At 65.2% G+C, this 7,500-nt stretch overlaps 1 non-coding gene across 1 annotated transcript in view; it reads left to right on the plus strand.

Annotated features, from left to right (window-relative positions):
• Window positions 1-6,228: 6,228 nt before the first annotated feature.
• The window catches only part of LOC137495135 (18S ribosomal RNA), a 1,940-nt gene continuing 668 nt past the window's right edge, over window positions 6,229-7,500 (plus strand). The window contains exon 1 of the ribosomal RNA XR_011015052.1: window positions 6,229-7,500. This exon is cut by the window's right edge and continues 668 nt beyond it. This is a non-coding gene — a ribosomal RNA (18S ribosomal RNA).

Below are 7,500 nucleotides of genomic sequence, written 5' to 3' on the forward strand. Positions count from 1 at the left end.
GGGTATGCATAGCCCCGTGGCTCGGTGAAGTGGAAGTTCTGGTGCTTCAATAGCGACGTTGTGGCTGGGCCCCGCAAGCCGGCTCTGGTCGTCCGTTTTGGGCATGGTGCTGCATAGATTGAGTGTGGGTTGGTGGTGACCGGTCAACTCCGTGGCTATAGATCACCGGGACATGTCTGCCAATCCCTGCCCTGGCTTGCACACTTTCCCCCGGGTATGCATAGCCCCGTGGCTCGGTGAAGTGGAAGTTCTGGTGCTTCAATAGCGACGTTGTGGCTGGGCCCCGCAAGCCGGCTCTGGTCGTCCGTTTTGGGCATGGTGCTGCATAGATTGAGTGTGGGTTGGTGGTGTCCGGTCAACTCCGTGGCTATAGATCATCGGGACATGTCTGCCAATCCCTGCCCTGGCTTGCACACTTTCCCCCGGGTATGCATAGCCCCGTGGCTCGGTGAAGTGGAAGTTCTGGTGCTTCAATAGCGACGTTGTGGCTGGGCCCCGCAAGCCGGCTCTGGTCGTCCGTTTTGGGCATGGTGCTGCATAGATTGAGTGTGGGTTGGTGGTGACCGGTCAACTCCGTGGCTATAGATCACCGGGACATGTCTGCCAATCCCTGCCCTGGCTTGCACACTTTCCCCCGGGTATGCATAGCCCCGTGGCTCGGTGAAGTGGAAGTTCTGGTGCTTCAATAGCGACGTTGTGGCTGGGCCCCGCAAGCCGGCTCTGGTCGTCCGTTTTGGGCATGGTGCTGCATAGATTGAGTGTGGGTTGGTGGTGACCGGTCAACTCCGTGGCTATAGATCATCGGGACATGTCTGCCAATCCCTGCCCTGGCTTGCACACTTTCCCCCGGGTATGCATAGCCCCGTGGCTCGGTGAAGTGGAAGTTCTGGTGCTTCAATAGCGACGTTGTGGCTGGGCCCCGCAAGCCGGCTCTGGTCGTCCGTTTTGGGCATGGTGCTGCATAGATTGAGTGTGGGTTGGTGGTGTCCGGTCAACTCCGTGGCTATAGATCATCGGGACATGTCTGCCAATCCCTGCCCTGGCTTGCACACTTTCCCCCGGGTATGCATAGCCCCGTGGCTCGGTGAAGTGGAAGTTCTGGTGCTTCAATAGCGACGTTGTGGCTGGGCCCCGCAAGCCGGCTCTGGTCGTCCGTTTTGGGCATGGTGCTGCATAGATTGAGTGTGGGTTGGTGGTGTCCGGTCAACTCCGTGGCTATAGATCATCGGGACATGTCTGCCAATCCCTGCCCTGGCTTGCACACTTTCCCCCGGGTATGCATAGCCCCGTGGCTCGGTGAAGTGGAAGTTCTGGTGCTTCAATAGCGACGTTGTGGCTGGGCCCCGCAAGCCGGCTCTGGTCGTCCGTTTTGGGCATGGTGCTGCATAGATTGAGTGTGGGTTGGTGGTGTCCGGTCAACTCCGTGGCTATAGATCATCGGGACATGTCTGCCAATCCCTGCCCTGGCTTGCACACTTTCCCCCGGGTATGCATAGCCCCGTGGCTCGGTGAAGTGGAAGTTCTGGTGCTTCAATAGCGACGTTGTGGCTGGGCCCCGCAAGCCGGCTCTGGTCGTCCGTTTTGGGCATGGTGCTGCATAGATTGAGTGTGGGTTGGTGGTGACCGGTCAACTCCGTGGCTATAGATCACCGGGACATGTCTGCCAATCCCTGCCCTGGCTTGCACACTTTCCCCTGGGTGTGCATTGCCCCGTGGCTCGGTGAAGTGCAAGTTCTGGTGCTTCAATAGCGGCGTTGTGGCTGCGCCCCGCAAGCCGTCTACCAAGAGAATAAAGGCGGTAAGAGCACCAACGGCGGCCGGCCAAACTCCAGTAGTGACAGCCAGGTGGGTCACCAGCAGCACACAATACTCAATTGGGCCACCAGCAGCACGCAATACTCAATTGGGCCACTAGCGTCACACAATACTCGATTGGGTCACCAGCGGCACGCAGCCCCCAAATCCAAATAGTAAAGGCAAGGTGGGCAACCAGCGTCAAACAATACTCGATTGGGTCACCAGCGGCACGCAGCCCCCAAATCCAAATAGTAAAGGCGAGGTGGGCAACCAGCGTCAAACAATACTCGATTGGGTCACCAGCGGCACGCAGCCCTCAAATCCAAATAGTAAAGGCCAAGAGGGCCACCAGCGGCACGCATTACTGAAATGGGTCACCAGCAGCACGTGAGTCTGTCAAGTGCATTTTAACAAAGTCAGTGTCCCCGGGCTTAATAGTGGGGTGCCCGGGCACGGCTGGTGAACGGGTTCCATGTGGTGGGGTCGTAGGCCGGCCCATGTCTCCCGGCTTCAAGCCCAGGCCGGCCAGCCAGCCAGCCAGCCAGCCAGCCACCCCCAATCCAGCCAGGCCAGGTCAGGTCAGGCAAGCCCAGGCCGGCCAGCCAGCCAGCCAGCCAGCCACCCCCAGCCCAGCCAGGCCAGGCCAGGTCAGGCAAGCCCAGGCCGGCCAGCCAGCCAGCCAGCCAGCCACCCCCAGCCCAGCCAGGCCAGGCCAGGTCAGGCAAGCCCAGGCCGGCCAGCCAGCCAGCCAGCCAGCCAGGCCAGGCCAGGTCAGGCAAGCCCAGGCCGGCCAGCCAGCCAGCCAGCCAGCCACCCCCAATCCAGCCAGGCCAGGCCAGGTCAGGCAAGCCCAGGCCGGCCAGCCAGCCAGCCAGCCAGCCAGCCACCCCCAATCCAGCCAGGCCAGGCCAGGTCAGGCAAGCCCAGGCCGGCCAGCCAGCCAGCCAGCCAAGTCCAGCCAAGCCCACCCCCAGTCAGCCAGCCAGCCAGCCAGCCAGCCAGCCAGGCCAGGCCAGCCAAGCCCAGCCCAGCCCACCCCCAGTCAGCCAGCCAGCCAGGCCAGGCCAGGCCAGCCAAGCCCAGCCCAGCCCACCCCCAGTCAGCCAGCCAGCCAGCCAGCCCAGGCCAGCCAAGCCCACCCCCAGTCAGCCAGCCAGCCAGCCAGCCAAGCCCACCCCCAGTCAGCCAGCCAGCCAGCCAGCCAGGCCAGGCCAGGCCAGGCCAGCCAAGCCCAGCCCAGCCCAGCCCAGCCCACCCTCAGTCAGCCAGCCAGCCAGCCAGGCCAGGCCAGGCCAGCCAAGCCCAGCCCCAGTCAGCCAGCCAGCCAGCCAGCCAGCCCAGGCCAGCCAAGCCCACCCCCAGTCAGCCAGCCAGCCAGCCAGCCAGCCCAGGCCAGCCCAGCCCACCCCCAGTCAGCCAGCCAGCCAGCCAGCCAGCCCAGGCCAGCCAAGCCCACCCCCAGTCAGCCAGCCAGCCAGCCAGCCAGCCAGCCAGGCCAGGCCAGGCCAGCCCAGCCCAGCCCAGCCCACCCCCAGTCAGCCAGCCAGCCAGCCAGGCCAGGCCAGGCCAGGCCAGCCAAGCCCAGCCCACCCCCAGTCAGCCAGCCAGCCAGCCAGCCAGCCCAGGCCAGCCAAGCCCACCCCCAGTCAGCCAGCCAGCCAGCCAGCCAGCCCAGGCCAGCCAAGCCCACCCCCAGTCAGCCAGCCAGCCAGCCAGCCAGGCCAGGCCAGGCCAGCCAAGCCCAGCCCACCCCCAGTCAGCCAGCCAGCCAGCCAGCCAGCCAAGCCCACCCCCAGTCAGCCAGCCAGCCAGCCAGGCCAGGCCAGGCCAGGCCAGGCCAGCCAAGCCCAGCCCACCCCCAGTCAGCCAGCCAGCCAGCCAGCCAGCCCAGGCCAGCCAAGCCCACCCCCAGTCAGCCAGCCAGCCAGCCAGCCAGGCCAGGCCAGGCCAGGCCAGGCCAGCCAAGCCCAGCCCAGCCCAGCCCAGCCCAGCCCAGCCCAGCCCACCCTCAGTCAGCCAGCCAGGCCAGCCAAGCCCAGCCCACCCCCAGTCAGCCAGCCAGCCAGCCAGCCAGCCCAGGCCAGCCAAGCCCACCCCCAGTCAGCCAGCCAGCCAGCCAGCCAGCCAGCCAAGCCCACCCCCAGTCAGCCAGCCAGCCAGCCAGCCAGCCAGCCAGGCCAGGCCAGGCCAGGCCAGGCCAGGCCAGCCCAGCCCAGCCCAGCCCACCCCCAGTCAGCCAGCCAGCCAGCCAGGCCAGGCCAGGCCAGCCAAGCCCAGCCCACCCCCAGTCAGCCAGCCAGCCAGCCAGCCAGCCAGCCAAGCCCACCCCCAGTCAGCCAGCCAGCCAGCCAGCCAGCCAGCCAAGCCCACCCCCAGTCAGCCAGCCAGCCAGCCAGGCCAGGCCAGGCCAGGCCAGGCCAGCCAAGCCCAGCCCAGCCCAGCCCAGCCCAGCCCACCCCCAGTCAGCCAGCCAGCCAGCCAGGCCAGGCCAGGCCAGCCAAGCCCAGCCCACCCCCAGTCAGCCAGCCAGCCAGCCAGCCAGCCCAGGCCAGCCAAGCCCACCCCCAGTCAGCCAGCCAGCCAGCCAGCCAGCCAGCCAGGCCAGGCCAGGCCAGCCCAGCCCAGCCCACCCCCAGTCAGCCAGCCAGCCAGCCAGGCCAGGCCAGGCCAGGCCAGGCCAGGCCAGGCCAGGCCAGCCAAGCCCAGCCCACCCCCAGTCAGCCAGCCAGCCAGCCAGCCAGCCAGCCAGCCCAGGCCAGCCAAGCCCACCCCCAGTCAGCCAGCCAGCCAGCCAGGCCAGGCCAGGCCAGCCAAGCCCAGCCCACCCCCAGTCAGCCAGCCAGCCAGCCAGCCAGCCCAGGCCAGCCAAGCCCACCCCCAGTCAGCCAGCCAGCCAGCCAGCCAGCCAGCCAGGCCAGGCCAGGCCAGCCCAGCCCAGCCCACCCCAGTCAGCCAGCCAGCCAGCCAGGCCAGGCCAGGCCAGGCCAGGCCAGGCCAGGCCAGGCCAGCCAAGCCCAGCCCACCCCCAGTCAGCCAGCCAGCCAGCCAGCCAGCCAGCCAGCCCAGGCCAGCCAAGCCCACCCCCAGTCAGCCAGCCAGCCAGCCAGCCAGCCAGCCAGGCCAGGCCAGGCCAGGCCAGGCCAGCCCAGCCCAGCCCAGCCCAGCCCCAGTCAGCCAGCCAGCCAGCCAGCCAGCCAGCCAGGCCAGGCCAGCCCAGCCCAGCCCAGCCCAGCCCAGCCCAGGCCAGCCAAGCCAGCCCACCCCCAGTCAGCCAGCCAGCCAGCCAGCCAGGCCAGGCCAGGCCAGCCAAGCCCAGCCCAGCCCACCCCCAGTCAGCCAGCCAGCCAGCCAGCCCAGGCCAGCCAAGCCCACCCCCAGTCAGCCAGCCAGCCAGCCAGGCCAGGCCAGCCCAGCCCAGCCCAGCCAGCCAGCCAGCCAGCCCAGGCCAGCCAAGCCAGCCCAGGCCAACCCAACCAGCCCAGGCCAGCCAAGCCAGCCCACCCCCAGTCAGCCAGCCAGCCAGCCAGCCAGGCCAGTCAGTCAAGCCAAGCACAATGTCAGTTGTGGGTAACCAGCAGCACCAATCTGAGAGACAAAGTTATTTTTGGGTGACCAGCAGCACAGTTTCATTGCAAAGTTAGTTGTGGGTAACCATCGGTACCGTTTCTGAAAGCGAGAAGCCTTAAATCACCAGTCCACTCCGACATCCATGACCCTCGAGCTCTGGCCTCAAGCCGGGCAGGGTGTGACCTCTCGGGCCTTTCCCTGCCGGACGTCCGGGTAACCGTAGCTGGTTATCGCTGACCTGCCGTCGAGGTTTCGGGGAAGGCGTGATTTAGCGGACTTAGGTTTTGAGCGCGTAACTACGTGCCACCGCCTTCCACCACATGACCGATGGGAAATGTGCGCGATGCCCCAGGGGCAGGCCCCTCGCCCGGTCATCTGACAAAGGGGACCGCTGTGGGTGGGGTGAGATCCTCCCCGATTTGGGCATTCGAAAGGAGGGCGAGGTGGGTCTTCACCCGGTCCTCGACCCTAGCTTATTGGGTGAAATAGACTCAGATGGCCCGTCTGCCTCGGAATGTCCTACATTGACGGGAATAGGTGCGTAAGTTGGTGTTGTGCGTGCGCCTTAACCGGGCAGCATCCCTCCCTGTCCTCCCCACCCTCCCGGGCTGGACCCCGGGCGTGTTGGCTGGCGGCGGGGTAGGATTGGTGTGCCGGGTAGGTGTGCGCGGCATCTCTGGCGCAGTTGTTCCCGTTACGAAGCACGAACCTTCCTGGTGATGGCCTCGATTAGAAGCCATGCCCGTTCGCGGCATACCCCAACCCCCCTTCTGCGTGAAGGCCGGATGGGTGGCGGGTAGGCAGTGGGTAACCGCCGCCTCTCCCCCCCTCTCCCTCTGGCATTTTACCTGATGTGTGAGGGGCTACCTGGTTGATCCTGCCAGTAATATATGCTTGTCTCAAAGATTAAGCCATGCAAGTCTAAGTGCACACGGACGGTACAGTGAAACTGCGAATGGCTCATTAAATCAGTTATGGTTCCTTTGATCGCTCCTCCCGGTTACTTGGATAACTGTGGCAATTCCAGAGCTAATACATGCCAACGAGCGCCGACCTGGGCCGCCCTTCTCCCCCTATGTGGCGGGGTGGGGTGGGTCCCTGGGGACGCGTGCATTTATCAGATCCAAAACCCATGCGGGTGCGCGGGCGGTGGAGAGGGGGGCTTCGCGCCTACCCGCCGCCGTCCGCCCCCGGCCTCGCTTTGGTGACTCTAGATAACCTCGGGCCGATCGCACGCCCTCGCGGCGGCGACGGTTCATTCGAATGTCTGCCCTATCAACTTTCGATGGTAGGTCCGTCGCCTACCATGGTGACCACGGGTGACGGGGAATCAGGGTTCGATTCCGGAGAGGGAGCCTGAGAAACGGCTACCACATCCAAGGAAGGCAGCAGGCGCGCAAATTACCCATTTCCGACACGGAGAGGTAGTGACGAAAAATAACAATGCAGGTCTCCTTCGAGGCCCTGTAATTGGAATGAGCGTATCCTAAACCCATGGGCGAGGACCCATTGGAGGGCAAGTCTGGTGCCAGCAGCCGCGGTAATTCCAGCTCCAATAGCGTATGCTAACGTTGCTGCAGTTAAAAAGCTCGTAGTTGGATCTCGGGGACCGGGCCGCGCGGTCCGCCGTGAGGCGAGCCACCGCCGGTCCCGGACCCCCAGGCCTCCCGGCGCCCCCCGGATGCCCTTGACTGGGTGTCCTCGGCTTGGGGCCCGGAGCGTTTACTTTGAAAAAATTAGAGTGTTCAAGGCAGGGCCGACTGCGCCCTTATGAATACCCCAGCTAGGAATAATGGAATAGGACCCCGGTTCTATTTTCTGTGGGTTTCCGGAACCCGGGGCCATGATTGAGAGGGACGGCCGGGGGCATTCGTATTGCGCCGCTAGAGGTGAAATTCTTGGACCGGCGCAAGACGGACTGGAGCGAAAGCGTTTGCCAAGAACGTTTTCATTAATCAAGAACGAAAGTCGGAGGTTCGAAGACGATCAGATACCGTCGTAGTTCCGACCGTAAACGATGCCGACCCGCGATCCGGCGGCGTTACTACCACAATGACCCGCCGGGCAGCGTGTGGGAAACCACGAGTCTCTGGGCTCTGGGGGGAGTATGGTTGCAAAGCTGAAACTTAAAGGAAT

Source organism: Danio rerio, chromosome 4 (genome assembly GCF_049306965.1).
Source record: "Danio rerio strain Tuebingen ecotype United States chromosome 4, GRCz12tu, whole genome shotgun sequence".
NCBI classification, from domain to species: Eukaryota; Metazoa; Chordata; class Actinopteri; order Cypriniformes; family Danionidae; genus Danio; species Danio rerio.